Source organism: Prionailurus bengalensis, chromosome F2 (assembly GCF_016509475.1).
Source record: "Prionailurus bengalensis isolate Pbe53 chromosome F2, Fcat_Pben_1.1_paternal_pri, whole genome shotgun sequence".
Taxonomy (NCBI): Eukaryota; Metazoa; Chordata; class Mammalia; order Carnivora; family Felidae; genus Prionailurus; species Prionailurus bengalensis.
The window spans coordinates 34,580,282-34,597,130 of NC_057353.1; the positions used below are offsets into that span (position 1 = coordinate 34,580,282).

A 16,849-nucleotide genomic window follows, 5' to 3' on the forward strand; every position below is an offset into this window, starting at 1 on the left:
TAGAGAATGAAAGTAGAAGCAAGAGACTGCTATTTTAGATGGAATGGTGGGAAGATTTCTCTGAAGATAGCATTTGAAATGAGACCTGAGGGAAGAGAGAAGGTGAGCCCTGTGGCTCTCTTCATGTAGAAGTAGCAAGTGCAGATAGGAGTTTGGTTGGTATGTTTGAAAATCTGGAGGAAGGCCAGGGTGATTGGAATGAAGTGAGCAAAGAAAAGCAGCAGAAGAGAGGTGCCTGGGTGGCTCAGACAGTTAAGTGTTCAGCTTTTGGCTCAGGTCATGATCTTACGGTTCATGGGTTCGAGCCCCATGTTGGGCTCTGTGCTGACAGCTCAGAGCCTGGAGCCTGCTTCAGATTGCTATCTTTCTGCCCCTCCCCTGCTTGTGCTCTCTCTCTCTCTCTCTCTCTCTCTCTCTCTCTCTCTCTCAAAAATAAATAAAGATTTTTTAAAAATTAAAAAAAAAAAGAAAAGAAGCAGAAGATACCTTTGGAGGAGTAGCCAGATCACGCAGTAAACTGCAGGCATGGTAAAGGCTTTGAACTTAAAGTTTGAAAGTCTTAAAATGGCTTAGAAGATTCTTCATGATCGGGCCTCTCAGGTTTAGGGCAGGGACTAGAGGGAGATTAGGGACACATTTAGGCATTTACTCTTAGGTTCCTGAATTCTGAAGCCTCACTTGCCTCATCCTTGACTGGATCTTTCCACTGTGTCTCCAAACTCAATCTGCTAGGTCTTTCTCTAGTTCTCACACTACTCTAACCACACTGACTGATACGTTGCTTCTTGAGCATGCTGAACACATTCCTGCTTCAGTGACTTTGCATTTGCTATTGCTTCAGAGCTCTGGAATATTCTTCCCCTATATGTTGGAATGGCATAATTCCCAACTTCATTTAAATCATGGTCAAATATCACCTCTGAAAAGCCTTCTTGATGATTCTATTTGAAGTGGCATCCTCCATCATTTTTTACTTCCTTACCCTGTTTTATTTTTTCCAACTAGTGCTTACTGCTCTTGACATCATATTATTGTTGTGTTTTTTTTTTCAATTTGTTTCTACTAGAATGGTAGAGTCTTTGTCTTCAATTCCATTTTATCATTACAACAGTGTCTGGCATATAGAAATGCTCAATAAACATTTGTTAAATGAAAGGATCTAAGAAATGATATGGCAAATATGCTTCTGTGAATCACATAGGAAGTATTTATCGAATGCTTTCTATGAGCCACACACTGTTCTGAAAACTCTAAATATATTAATTTATTTCATCCTTTCAATATTACAGATGAGAAAACTAAGGCATGGAGAGGACAGGTAACTTGCCAATCTCACACAACTGGTAGTATTAGAACTGGGTCTGAAACTAGATAATGTGGCTTTATTTTTTTTTAAACGTTTATTTATTTTTGAGACAGAGAGAGACAGAGCATGAACAGGGGAGGGTCAGAGAGAGAGAGGGAGACACAGAATCTGAAACAGGCTCCAGGCTCTGAGCTGTCAGCACAGAGCCTGATGCGGGGCTTGAACTCACAAACCACGAGATCATGACCTGAGCCAAAGTTGGATGCTTAACCAACTGAGCCACCCAGGCACCCCGAAAATGTGGCTTTAGAAAGCAGTTCTTATCCATGTGTCACATTGTATTTTTATTTTTCAATATTACTGTAGGATGTTAAAAATTAATATATATTACAATTGGCTATTAACTTTTAAAATTTGACTTTAAAAATTTGTACAAAACATAACAAATTATTTACTTAAATGAATTTTAATATTATTGAAAGCTTTATTAGGAGTTTTTGGATAAAATTATTGGAAAGGGCAAATTTACTGAGCATTTATTAATTTGTCTAGGTCAGGTTGTTAGAGCAGTTAAAAATCCATTCTGGTGCATTCATTGGAAATGTATTTTTAACTTGACTATTCTTTTTTTCCCCCAAATAATGAGAGAAAAGAAAGGAGTAACTTATGTGGATAGGCTTCATAGGGTGTCATGGAATAAGAAACAGGGCAAGGCTAATTTTATAAATTACTAAAAATATGAACTTGGGAAAATTATTCTTAATAAGTGAGAGTGTTGAAATTTAAGAGATGTGTGCCAGATGGTCTGATGGAAACTCAGCACTAGTTTCCCCCTCCTCTGCTTTTCCCTGAATTCTTGGTAACAACATTTTTCCGAATCTGTGCCAGCAGGGTTCTGGATTAGATTTCACCCAGGAGAGGCTCTAGTGCAAGATTTGGAAGGCAGAAGAGAAGCAGAAGCCATTATTGCTCCTGCAGGCAGGTTCATGGGCTTCAGCAGATGGGCATATGTGAAATGCTGCCAGCAATTTCCCAGCATCCTCCTGTGAATCACCCACTTCGAGGCTGCAGGCAATGGAGCTCACTGATGGTGGTGGTGGTAGTCTGTAAGCTTGTACTTCATGATTTCCCCAAAACCAGCAGAATCTTGCCCTGACGTGTGTTGCCCCACCCCTCAAACTGGATTTTTTGGCCTCTTATTCATTTTATTAAATTTATTTCTGCATGTACTACCTACACTGATCTCTGTATTTCTGACCTGACTCCTGATTGCTATACCCAACATTTTCTTGGGAAGAATATTTTATTTAATACATGTTTTATAATTTGTTTTCCTCCACAGATATTTAAAAAAAATTGTTGGAAAACAAATGGAAACATTAGCGTCAATTATTGTCTTAAAACATTTTATTTGGGTAGTTAAGACAAATAAATCAATTATTCAATGATTTATATTAGGTATGATATTCATAGCGTATTTAGTACTCATAGTTTCTGAATAAAGTCAAAGATTCCTAGTTGGTAAGCACTGGCAGATTTTGTAAACAAAGTGTAAGAGTCTTTCAAATACCCTTCAAAATTATTTGGATACAATGGGGCGCCTGGGTGGCTCAGTTGGTTAAGCATCTGAGGTTAAGCACTTCAGCTCAGGTCATGATCTCATGGTTCATGGGTTCGATCTCATGGGTTGGGCTCTGTGCTGACACCTCAAAGCCTGGAGCCTGCTTCAGATTCTGTCTCTCTCTCTCTCTCTGCTCCTCCCCCATGTTCTCTCTCTCTCAAAAATAAACATTAAAAAAATTTAAAAAATATTATTTGGGTACAAGGAAGATATCTGCACCATCTCCAGATTCTTCCTCTGGTTACCTCCACTTTATACCATGTCCTATGTTATTAAACTACGGATAGAACTACAATGACTCATCTTTGTATGAAACTTCTAGTTTACAAAGCACATTCCATATATTGCATCATTGAATCCCCATATATTTAATGCATCTCCTATATGTTTCTACATTTTCATGTACTTTCCCTTTGTAGCACTTATGTATTGCTTTTACATTTTTATGCCTCTTCCATCCTTTCTAGATTTCAAGCTTCTTGAAGACAAGAATTGTGTTCTAATGATGATTGTTTGCCTGATGATTAGCTCAGGGCCAAGCTCCTAGCAGATAGTCAAAGGAGGTATATTTAATGAATGGATGTAAGTGGCTGAGATTGAGTTCATCCAAGGCATTTTGGAATGTGAAATCCGGGACATTTTTACGATGGCACTTTACATTCAGAATATATTTATGAGACCAAAAGAATTGGAGAAATAATTGAAAAAGAAACAAACCATACAACATATTTCAAGGAAACTACTTGACAAAACCAACCAAAGGATTAGGGGGAACATGGCTTTATCATTGCTTTTAACTTGTATTCACTCCAATATACCTTTTCAGCTACATGTCCCTTAACTCTCCAACATAACTATTCCATGCCATCCAGTAACTGTTAATGACAAGGAGATGGTTAACAAAAACAATTCATCTCCTGTGCCTGGAAGACCTGACAAATGCTTCATTTTAAATGGTATATCTGAGAAATTCAGGGAAGCAGAGAAAAAGCAGTGGCAGATGGGGTGGTTTATTTTGAGCCAAATTTTAGGCAATCTTTGTATTGATAAAGAAAAGTTATTTATTCTAGAATACCACCATGTGCAAAGAGCTATACTAGTGTTGAGGAGACAAATGTGTTAGGTATGGTGTCTGTTCTCAAGGACAACACCTTGTGGGAGAGTCAGGTATTTAAGTACAATATGGTATGCTAAGCACTGAATAGCAGACAAAGTAAATGATGGAACTTATATTAAAGATGTGCTGAAAGAAGTAGTCCCTTGATGCCAAGCCAACAGGCACAGAATCAAAGAGTAGGAAGGACTGATGTTCCCTCTACCAATCATCTGCTTCTAAGTATCAAGTACAGCTTACCCAAGAGGCCATTTTCCTGGATTTTAAAATAGTTGGTTTAGAACTACCTGTTCCAAGCACAGAAAAAAGTCATTACTAGTTCATCTGCTCAAGTGCTTAAAAGATAAATATAAATTAATGTAAATCTCTGCCCTTCCTGTTGCAGGTTAGAATGGATGCATATAGAAAAGAGTGTATATTCATTTAAATGTTCAATGTGCAGGTAGAGTGCCTAAGAACAAGATTTGGAGTGAGTGGGAAATGCAGTGAAAGTCAAGGTAGACTTGGATTCAGGAATGGGTTCTTTCATGAATGCAAGACAATTTAATATTTATATTTTCACTTAATTGAATTCATGCAGGTGTGTATGCTAATATTACATATTTTGGCTTGTATATCTGTAGTACAGAAATTAAAAAAAATTATACATCATCTTAATTATACCAGTCAAAAATTTTTGCATAATTTAATCCACTATATTTTTTCCCTAAAGCAGAGTGACTTTTTATTTTAGTAGACATTTCTTACCAGATAAAGCACGCATTCATCAAGAATTTCTGTGATTGCCTAACAGAGGAGGAAAAAAACCCACCCTAAATTAAAAACAAGACCCATCTACCTTAATTATAAAATGAAAATGATTACTACTACTTACTGATTACTTAAATATTCATGAGAAAAAGTCCCCAAATTTAGATGGTTGCATATTTAAAGATAAGGGTATGTTCATATTTTTTATAAGGAGATACAGTTAATCCTTATCCCCATGGTGGAGCTCTGAGAGAGCTATGAAAGATGTCTTTCCTGCTTTCTGTACATTTAAAAGATAGTAAGTTAACAGTGAGGGAGTTTTCTCCTAAGTCAGATGGAGTGTGGATTAGGATGATTTTTGCCTCAGATGCACAAAAATAATTTATTCTTTTATTCTTTTTGATTGCACATGATAATTCAAATGCTGAATATCTGAATTATGAAAATTGACATGTCTATTTAGCCTTTAAAAATCAATGCCTGATGGGACATTGCTAGGTGCCAAGGGAATTCTGGGACTGCCTGGAATGTATTGGTAGAAGTGGCAGAAAGATCCTACACACCCTGGATGGGTTGTTGTTCTAATGGCTCAATGTTAGAGCTGGAATGGATCTTGAGATAATCAAACCCATGCCATAATTTTACTAACAAAAAATTGAAGGCTCAATGAGGGGAAGAGATAAAAAGTCAGATTTAGTAGCAGAAATGATATAAAAATCAGGCTTCCAGAGTCCCAGGTTAATGCCATTTCTGATATTTTGCAATACTGGGGCTTTTTTAGACATCAAGGATAAAAGTTTCAATCCACATATCTGGCTTTTCCTGTTGGCTCCCCCCTCCCCACCCCCGCCCCCATCCACTTTCTTACCATGTTCCTTGTGCTTTGGCTTGTCCCTCTTTGCCTTTAGAAAAAGCTATCCCACTAAAAGCTTTCCTTACAGACTGCCACCTAGCTCATTTACTAATAAACAGGATGGTATAAGATGGGATAGATGGGTGAAAAGGAGGAAAGGTAAATCAAATTTTCTCTGAAATGGGATGTTCTGTCTTGTTTTGGTTAATATTTTTAATGTATATTTCTATTACTTCCTTTATTAGGCTTTGTGCATCTGGAGGGCAAGGACCATGACATTTTCTCCTTTTTCTGTTTATTTGGCAGAAAAAGAAGAGCATAATGAATATAAAAAGTGCCAATATATCATATTTGAGTAGTATTTCTAAAATTTTTTCTTCAACGTTTATTTATTTTGGGGACAGAGAGAGACAGAGCACGAACGGGGAAGGGGCAGAGAGAGAGGGAGACACAGAATCGGAAACAGGCTCCAGGTTCTGAGCCATCAGCCCAGAGCCTGACGCGGGGCTCAAACTCACGGACCGCGAGATCGTGACCTGGCTGAAGTCGGACGCTTAACTGACTGCGCCACCCAGGCGCCCCTAATATTTGAGTAGTATTTCAATTGAACAAGAAGCAGAACACATAATACTGCTACCCAAGCTTAGCACAATTCTGTGACCTAACCAAGTCATAAAATTAAGGACACATTTCCATTAAGTTTTCTTCAATGTTATAAAATCTGCTAAAAGCTACATGCCATCATAAGAAATTACAGCATGTATTGTCCAAAGTTTGGTCAGGAAAACAAAACCACTCAAGAACTATCAAGAAGAAAAGGATTCAATAAATTAAATGACTAATTCAACAAATTAGTTAATAAGATAATGAGATGCTTATGAAACCATTGGCAGGGTTGGAAAAATGAAAGTCAAAATAGTGCCATTTACTCTCAGGTATTGTAGTTTTCAAAGTCTCTAGAGTATAGGAAACTCTGGCTATGTTCATAGCTGCCTCCAAAACTGAGCTAGGTGAAACACTCAGAGGCACATGCAAAACATCCCTTTTTCTGAAGCTCATAGCATACATCTGTGGTTTTGTCTGTCTCCAATGGAGAAATTATAGTATGGTTTCTGCATCTGTTTTCCTTTCAAATCTCAGATAAGTGCCTTCTGGCTGGCACATTCTAACCTGGAATCCTGCTGATAGAAATTTTTAGGAATGTAGCTTCCAGGCTTCTAGCTTCTGCAATAGCAAGGACAGCATGGGGCAGGTAGGTAGAAATGGTGCCAAGATTCTAAAGGCAATCTAGTACATAACAATTTCCAAAGCTTTAAATTCCTTTGCTTTCACCAATTATTTTAGATTCTGTTAATTTAATAAAATCATTCTGAGTCTTTTATTCATTTATTTATCTGGTGGTTTGGGTATGTAACTCATATATGCAAAATACAGTTTTGATTTTTCCAACAAGAGTAGTTTGAGGAATTATTCATCAGAATATCTTGTAGGAGAGAACAGGTATTTGGACCATTGAAAAAATTACTCAAATAAAGAAATGCTATGGCTATACTCTGACAAAAACCCACCTCAGGGAAATATTTTGGCTTGAAAGAGTTTTATTTTTGAAAGGGAAGTATGATGAATGCAAATCATTTAAAAAAACTATTCCATTTGCTTTGGGAAGAGACTAATTAAATTTAGGGATCAGAACTTCGAAATAGCTTACTCATGTAACTTACAGATGTATGATTTTTCTTTGCTTGTGCCAATGATAGTTATCTAAATAGAACACACACCTCAAAAATCTTTATGGTAGCAAATATGGAACTACTGACACTTGAGGGAAAGTAAAATTTCTTTTTGTATAAATAATACTATTTTCTTGCCTTTGATCATTACCTTCATTTGCAAATATTTAACAATCTACACATTTCAAAGCTATCAACATGTGAAATTTAAACATATTTAATTTTGCAGAGAAAATATCATTTCTTAGTGGATTTAGGAAGAGAGAAGAAAAAATGATAGATTACATATATAGCTATCTATAAATAGTGAGGGAAATAAAAAAAACAATATTCTTCCACTGTTGCCGTGGGAGGGAAAAATTGTACTTTTGTGGTGTAATAGGATACAATTTATTGATGCTATGCTGATCATAGTCTATTGCCTTCACTGACCCATATTGTTAGCTACAGGATAGGGAGAAGGTATTCGTAAATACTACACAGGTGGTCTAGGTAGAGTAGGAAAATGTTTGGGAGGGAGAGGAATTGATAAACTGAACAGTGTGTGGGGAGGGTGAAAAAGGGGAGAATAAAAAGGATTAGTGTGAGATATGACCTGCATTCCTTTAGTGTCATTTGAAAGACATGAGTAAAAAGACTGAAATTCTGCTTTATTAATATTAGCATATTATTATTTGCCTGTTTAGACTGTACTTCTTTATATGGTTTTTCAAAAATGCTTATTTATTTATTTTTGAGAGAGAGCACAAAAAGGAGGGGCAGAGAGAGAGGGAGAGAGAGAATCCCAAGCAGGCTCCATGGAGTCAGTGCAGAGCCCAACACGGGACTTGAATCCACAAACTGTGAGATCATGACTTGAGCTGAAATCAAGAATAGGGCACTTAACCAACTGAGCCATCCAGGTGCCCCTGTACTTTACTGCTCAATGCTCCTGAATTGAACCACATGGGTGATGGCTCAAACAGGTGAGCTCATGAAGCTTATAATTGGGAGATAAAATACAGGTAGGAGTGAGCCTGGGAGAGTAAGAGAATTTTTGCTTGCTACTCACTCATCTGCTCAACTGCTATTTATCTTGACATGTGGGCTTAATTTGGGGGAATAAATGTTCATGCAATGAACAAGTCTTTCTTGTGGCATGAAAATTTTAGGGGCTGCTCATCTCATGTTTACATGGTTAGATAGTCCTACAAACAAGAGATTGCCTTCCATGAACATCAAGCTAGTTGATCAGGTAGTTTCAGAAAACCAGCTTTTGGGGTGCCTGTGTGGCTCAACTGGTTGAGCATCTGACTCTTGATTTCAGCTCGGGTCATGATCTCAGGGTTTGTGGGTTTGAGCCCCGCTTCTGGCTCTGTGCTGAGTGTGGAGCCTGCTTGGGGTTCTCTCTCTCCCTTTACCCCTCTCCCCCACTCATTCTCACACTCTCTTTCTCTCAAAAAACCTAGCTTTTTGTTCAGCCATCTCCTTTACTTTGTATGTTTCAACTTGTCTGTGAATAACTAATGAGTTTGAAATCCTGGGTAAAGGCTTTCATTGTCTTAGCTTTAAAGGCCATATGTACTCTTAGATATTTTTCTGTCAGGACTCAGTCATTCATTTAATAAACATTTATTGAGCATTGATTATGTATCAAGAAGTATAATCAGTTCTGGAAATACAATAGAAAAAAAGAAACATAATGTCCCAGGCTCAGGAAGCTTTAATTCAAGAGGGAGAAATAGATATTTCACAAGTAAAAAGCACTGAGATAATCACAGACTCTGATAAGTACACTATGGGCGATAAGCAAGGTGATTAGATACAGCAGAAGAGGACACTACAGGAAAAGAAAGAACTCTGTGCAGAAAGACATTTCTCAACAATGAGAAAGACTCCTCTGTAGGAAAAGCTAGTTGGAGAACATTTTAGGCTGAGGGGACAGTGTACAAAATTTCAGCAAAGAGAGGATAAGAATTTTCCAATATGTTTCCTGGGTTGCAAAGATTTACTTTGCTGACTCTCTTCTTTCTCTTCCATTTCACAACTTTGAAAATTTACTTAACCTTTCTAAGCCTTGGCATCCCTGTCTTCATTGCAGAATGAAAGATATGATTTTTAATATTGTTATGTAAATTAAATAAAGTAATAAAACACCTAGCAGGGTCTCTAGCACATAATGGGTGTTTAGTAAATGACTGCTCACATCATCTTCATCACCATTATTATTAGAAAAATAAAAACACAGGGGAGCCTGGGTGGCTCAGTCGGTTGAGCATCTGGCTCTTGATTTTAGCTCAGGTCATGGTTCCAGGGTCGTGGGATCAAGCCCCGTATAGGGCTCTGTGCTGAGCAATGAGCCTGCTTGACATTCTCTCTTTCCCTCCCTCTGCCTCTCCCCTGCTCACATGCTGTCTCTCTAAAATTAAAACATATATACACACAGACACATATATAAACTGAAGGTGACAATAGGTCTTCCAGAATTCTATCTATGTGCTTTTAGTTTTATCCAGCTTTTAGAATGGCTTAGGTTGCCACTGATGTGGCTCTGTAACTGGGAAAACATCTGGGCAGAAACATTATAGTTGTTACTATGAACCTCTCCCTACAACCCACTCATGTTACTATGATCATCGAAGAAGTTTTAGAAACCACTGCATGAGAGGGAAACACTTTTATCTCAATCCCTCTGCTGTCCCAATCCATATTCCATAAGAGAGCAAATTGGCTCTCTACTAATGGATTGGGAAATTGCGTTCAAGTTTGTAATCATGGATATAGAAAAGTCACTGGTACCCTACAAATAAGGAATTAATTGCCAATATTTTTAGTCTGATTGTCTAGACTCCAATGACTAAACTTAGGACAGATTTTATAATTGGCATTCTGCCCTAAATATTTCCATGAACTTCAAAAACAACTCCCCACTCAAATCAGCTTCATTAGAGTGTGCAGTAAGATAAGCTGGGGTTTTTCAACTGTGAAGTGTAGAGTTCTTCTAATTCATTTCGCTCATGAGACATACTTGTGAAATTCTCACTTATTATTTATGAAGTGTTTTATAAGGAAAGCAAAATGTACTAAGTTTATATTTGAAATACATACACATGCAACCCCTACCTTCTCTATCATTCTTTCAATACACCTTTCATTTACTTTGAATCTATCTATCCTTTACTTTGAATAAAATAACCCACAATCCTTTGAGAAATAGCAATACTAAGTGGTATTACATAGAAGAAATATATATTAAAAGAGAATTTTCGGGGCGCCTGGGTGGCGCAGTCGGTTAAGCGTCCGACTTCAGCCAGGTCACGATCTCGCGGTCCGTGAGTTCGAGCCCCGCATCGGGCTCTGGGCTGATGGCTCGGAGCCTGGAGCCTGTTTCCCATTCTGTGTCTCCCTCTCTCTCTGCCCCTCCCCGTTCATGCTCTGTCTCTCTCTGTCCCCCCAAAAATAAATAAACGTTGAAAAAAAAAGAATTTTCATGGAAAGGGGTAAGAGTTTCCAAATGGCTATTGGAATCAGAAGTTGCAAATAGCATTGACCTCTGCATCAGACCAAAGCCTCAGTAGGTTCTCTTTTGCAAAAGGCAAAAAAAAAAAAATTGGAATAATCATAGTTTACCTAAGTTATGCAGTTACTGTGGATATTAAATGCATGTAAAGTGATGGTACATACAATAAAACCAACTATACAGAATCAAAGAGAAACTATGGAAGAAAAGAAAGTTTTATGTTTTAGCACCTTAAATATACTTTATTAACATTTCCCCCTGCTTTTTTAAAAAAGTTGGCCCCACATTTTCTATTTACACTGGGATGTCCCCCAGCCCTGCTTATATCCATCCTTTCTTTCTGCTGCAATTATTGGCATCTTTCTTATCCAGACCCTTGCAGTAGCCTTCTACTAGGCTTCCCTTCCATCATATTCTTCTCTTCTCTATGGTGTACATCATTTGTCATTAATATCAGTGGATGATTATTAGCATAACTACTAATGGACATTCCAATAAGATAAAATAAGGAGCCTTAGTAATGTGAGTTACTAAGAATAACTGTGTGAATGATTGCTTTGGTAAAAATAAGTTAAATATTAATTTGCTAATGTGCTAGTGGAGAATTTAGAATGAATGACTTTTTGTGTAAATTGGTAAGTATGTGCAAAAGCATATAAATGGAGATTACTCTAAATAAGAGTTCTAACATTAAGAACATCCCCTTAACTTCGCCCCAGAGCACTTTGGGTGTTGCTTGAATGCTAGGTCTCTTAAATTAAGATATAAACTAAGAAGATAAGTTGAGATCCAAGAAAAAAGAGAGTACGCTATAGTAAGAAGCAAACAGGCTTTGGGTTTGGAAAGACTGGAGTTTGAATCACCTGCTCCACCATTATTAGCACAATGACCTGGGAAGAATTACTTAACTTTTGAATGTCAATTCTTCCACCCAAACTTTTTTTTCCTAAAAATATGTCCTGGGGCACCTCGGTGGCTCAGTCAGTTGAGCATCTACTTTAGACTTCAGGTCAGGTCACCATCTCATGGTTGTGGAATTGGGTCCCACATTGGGCTCTGCGCTGGGCGTGGAGCCTGCTTAAGAATTTCTCTCTCCCTCTCCCTCTGACCCTCACCCCATGCATGCATGCTTTTTGTTTTTTTTTCTCTCTCTCTCTAGAAGAAAAAAAATCCTAAAAATTCCTCTTTCCCTTGTAGAACTGCTTAAATTCTGTATTAGGTAAAACATGCAAATTTAGAAATATGCTGCCTGGGAAAGAAGATAGTTAATAAAATTGTAGTTATTAATACAGTAACAATGACATAAAGAACAACTGGCAAAGTTCTGACATTTTCCTGGACACTGGGATACTAAATCATCAATATAGAATAATACTTTAAAAACTGCTAGGCAAAGAGAACAAACAGAGGGTTACTGGAGGGGTTGTGGGATGAGGGATGGGCTAAATGGGTAAGGGGCACAAAGGAATCTACTCCTGAAGTCATTGTTTGCACTATATGCTAACTAACTTGGATGTAAATTAAAAAGAAAAATAAAAAAAAATAAAAAAATAAACTTTTAGGCAAAGGAAACACTTCTACAACACAGGTCATCTCTGTATGCAAGAAGGAAGGTATTTTACACCCCTAGATTATGAACAAAGACCATGGAAGTGGAATTTGATGTCAGTATGTTATTTGAAACAAAGCTGCACTTTCTTTTCTCTAAAATATCTAGCCAGTTCAGTGACTCCACCAATCTGTGGTAACTTACAAATTGAATGTATGAACTATATGAACGGGAAAAAAGAGTGTGTGAGTTTATGTGCATGTTTGTGAGTGTTAGAATTTCTCAGTTTGGCCATTGCCCTCTCCTCTAAGGATTTTCTACTCTTTTCCTGACTGATATAGAATCTGTGTAGCCTAAACCTCAAGCACCACCTCTCCTGAGCTCTTTTGCCCTATAGCTTTTATTTGGTTCAGCCAAGGGTCTTCCACTGGCAAGACTGGAAGAATGGAAAAAGAGAAAGGTTGAAGTATTGATTTCTTCTTCTTCTTCTCTATTCTCATCCTGTAGTCTCTGTGGCTTTCTTCCTTTACTTCTGGCACATTGCTTCTATTAGTCTCATATGTATGGTAATGGATCTCACCCACTTCAAATAACATGAATTCTCTTTTTGCTCCTTCAGGACTCTGGATAATGGCTTTTTTCTGTTGCTGGTCCTTGGGTTCCCTAACTCTGCCTACATACTGTCAATGAGTCCCTCCCTTTTCTTCTTATTTGAATATAGTTAACACACAATGTTATATTAGTTTCAGGTGCACAGCACACTGATTTGACAAGTTTATACATTATGCTATGTTCACCACTAGTGTAGCTACCATCTGTCCCAATACATCACTATTACAATATAGCAGTGAGTTCCTTTGAGAATTATTTATACTTTCTGAATGTATCATCTGCCTCCTGCTAAGGCCTTAACCCATACATTGTGCGTATTTCAGAGAAAAAAAAGAGAGAGAGGAAAATGATGATGATTAACTTTTCTGTAAACCAATTGAAGGCTGTGGCCTTTTACAATTTAATCACTTAATTATTTCTTACCAATATGTCATATTGAAAAGAAGATTAAGGAGGGAACAGAAAAGAGAGAGATAGAAAAGAAAAAATAATAGATAAAAGATACAAGTGTTCTAATTAAAATTTTAAACCCTTATTTTAATAGCGAATTCATTAATAGTTAAAGTAGTAATAAGCAGAGATTAGATGGAAAAAATACTAGCTCTATTCATTGTCAGAGGAGTCCCAAGAAGTAGAAGTTGGGAACCGCTATCTTTTTCTACAGATTTCCATTAGCAAAGAGCGTCTTTTAAAAAAAGAGAGTTCAGCCTTTTCATGATTGGCACAGAAATTTTATGATTGAAGAGTCGTGAATGAAAATCTTTAGTTGTTTAATTTTTAGAAGCAGCAGGAAAAATGTGGATTTAACTGTTAAGGCCAAAATTTGACTCTATTTGTTCCAGAAATATATTAGTTTGGATAACTGAGATTGTATTAATAAGTTGTTTCTAAATAGTAGGAGATCCATTTGTTAAAAGAATCACATGGAAATAGAAATTATCTATATTTCATTGTACCTAAATAAAAATGGAGATACAAATGAGGAAGCAAGTATTATAATACTTTGCATACCCACCTCACATTTTTTTTTCCTAACTCACATCTGATGAGAAAAAAAAATGTATAGTCTGTGTAGGGATGCCCTTCTTGGAAGAACAGACTCTGAGAGAATTTATGTAAACAGAATCAGATTTCCCTTTTAAGCACACTAAAAAAGGAGGTAGATTTACATAAAAATATTTTTAGTCTAAGATTAAAGATATTTTAGAATACAGACTTAGGATAATTTATAATATAAAAGTGCTATGCAGAAATTATTTTAAGTCTAGATGTTTTGGATGGGGAAATGAAACTATAGGTTTATAAGATCTCTTATAATAAAACTTTAGCTCTTTCTCTGTGCCAAGTACATGATTCCTAACCTTTAAAAACATGGGTGAGGGGCACCTGGGTGGCTCAGTCAGTTAAGTGTCTGACTTGGTTTTGGCTTAGGTCATGATCTCATGGTTAATGAGTTTGAGGCCCACATGGGGCTCTGTGAAGACAGTGCAGAGCCTGCTTGGGATTCTCTTTTTCCCTCCCTCTCTGCCCTCCCCCACTCTCTCTCTCTGTCTCTCTCTCAAAACAATAAATAAATAAACCTAAAAAAAAACCCCTATGCTTGAAATGTTTAAATGTTTATTTTAAATGATACTTTGAAATTATGAACCTTACTGAGTAGTCCTGGATAAGGCTATTCAGTGACTAGTGATATATTTTGATTTCATCTTTGATAACCCTGACTTAGAGGAGAAAAGATACTATTAACAGAAGAGAGATGTTTGTTACAAAAGACACTTTGTTGGAGAGGAATTTTTATCTTTTATTTTTTTTTCAGTAGGAAGGTAAGATTTGACTCCAAACACTTCTTGTTTTCCTTAATAATCCACAAAGATTTAGCCTCTAAATTCTTATTGGTAAATTTTTAGATTGAATCAAATTTTGGTAAAAATGGTTTCACTTGATTAACTTTTATCAAAAGTTTATTTATTTATTTATTTATTTATTTATTTATTTATTTATTTTTCCCAGTCTTTGGGTAGGGGCTAGGGGAGGCGAGTTTACTGGGGTTGGAGTACATCTGAATCTGGTGAAAAAGTTAACAATTACTCTACCCATTTCCTTTATGATATTATAGATTTTGATCACACTCTTTTTAATCATTAATAACTTGTTAGTCTTCATTGTCCAAATCAAAAGTACTCATTTTTTTGAAACATAAATTTTATGGAGTGATTTTTATCATTGACTAGAAACTTTCAGTAAGTCTTCTTTTAGTTTTATCTAATTTATTAACATCCTAGTTACACGGAATTATGGAGTATTATTATATGTTTCCTTTTGATTATTACAATTCTTGAAAATTGGGATTTCTGGGTTAGTTTCTTCTGAATAGAAGAATATTTATATATGAGATATTTTCACCATTATTAATTGAACATTATTTACTATATATATTTCTGATATATTGAAAGTTTCAATAATTTAGTAATGTACACATCATATCATAAACTATTAAAAGTCAAAAATATTCTTATTTGGCTCTAAATATACTGCTTATGCAAGTATATATTTTTCATTACATGCTTTAACAGGTAATTTTTGGGATGGAAATATTATGTTGCAACATGGATGTAAAAGTCTATTTCTATAATTAAGAAGAACCCAATTTGAAGAACTCTTCTAAAATAACTGAGTTGAAAATTTACTTCTAGTTAGATTGTTTAAAAAAGTCTCATGCATATTTCTTCAGTTTTGTCTGTATAATCATAGATCCGGTTTAACAATTTTGGATCTACCTTTTTCTAAGCCATTCCTTAATTTATATACTAGCAGCAATACAAAGAAGTTACAAAAATATTTTCTCCTTATGTGCCTCGTGATGAAAAAAAATAGAAATAATCACAAAGTCTGCTTTTCAGAGCCTGTGCTGTAAGAGATTTTTTTTTTATTTGGATATAAATCAGTTTGTGTGTCCAATATATTTTCGAAACTTCTATTTCATTACTTGTTTTGCCTCTGGAAATGTTTGTTTATTTTCACAATTTCAGGTACTTTAAAATTAGTTACCAAAACAATATGAACATTTTCTAAAATTTATGGTATTTACAAAGGCCACATCTTGAATATATTGTGAACCAACTTTATAAGCACTTTAAAAATAAGTTGTTTTATTGCATCTTTAAGGAAGAAAATTTTAGTTTCTAAAGAATTGTTTGAAAAGAACTTAGCATCCATTTGAAACATTTCACTTTATCCCAATTACCTTATTTTTCATTTTATGTCACATGAAATTATAACTTTAAAACTGATTTGAAATTTAGTGGTATTTAAAACCTATTATATTTTAATTCATATTAGATAAATCACATAGTATTAACTTTATTGATTTTAAAACTTTTTCATTAAAAATAATATACATTCATTGTAAAAATTTGGAAATATGGATACTAAAAAATAGAAAAAAAAGATTAATAGCAATTAAAGAGATTATTTAATTGAACATTTATTTTAAGGAAAAATGATTATGCCATGGGTCAAGTTTAGGCTTCTTGAGATGGATGAGCATAACCAGGCATAAATAAGAACACAGGAGGCCTTTTTGATTTTCTATTGTTCTTCATGTGTCTTATTATAATGGCAATCATACAAACCAAATGTTTCAGCCTTGGTTTGATGCAACTATAGCTAGACAGACTTGGCTGGAGAAAGCTTCTCTGATGAAAGAAAACACCTTTAAAAAAACTTTATTATGTTGGCAAAGAAATAATGACTACTGTTTTAAGACATTTGATGGTCTTAAATTTAGGAAAATTTTAAATTGTATCATTCATAAA

At 35.7% G+C, this 16,849-nt stretch overlaps 1 pseudogene; it reads left to right on the top strand.

The window, feature by feature from the left end:
* The window catches only part of LOC122495981, a 77,193-nt pseudogene that overhangs the window by 13,321 nt on the left and 47,023 nt on the right, over positions 1 to 16,849 (top strand).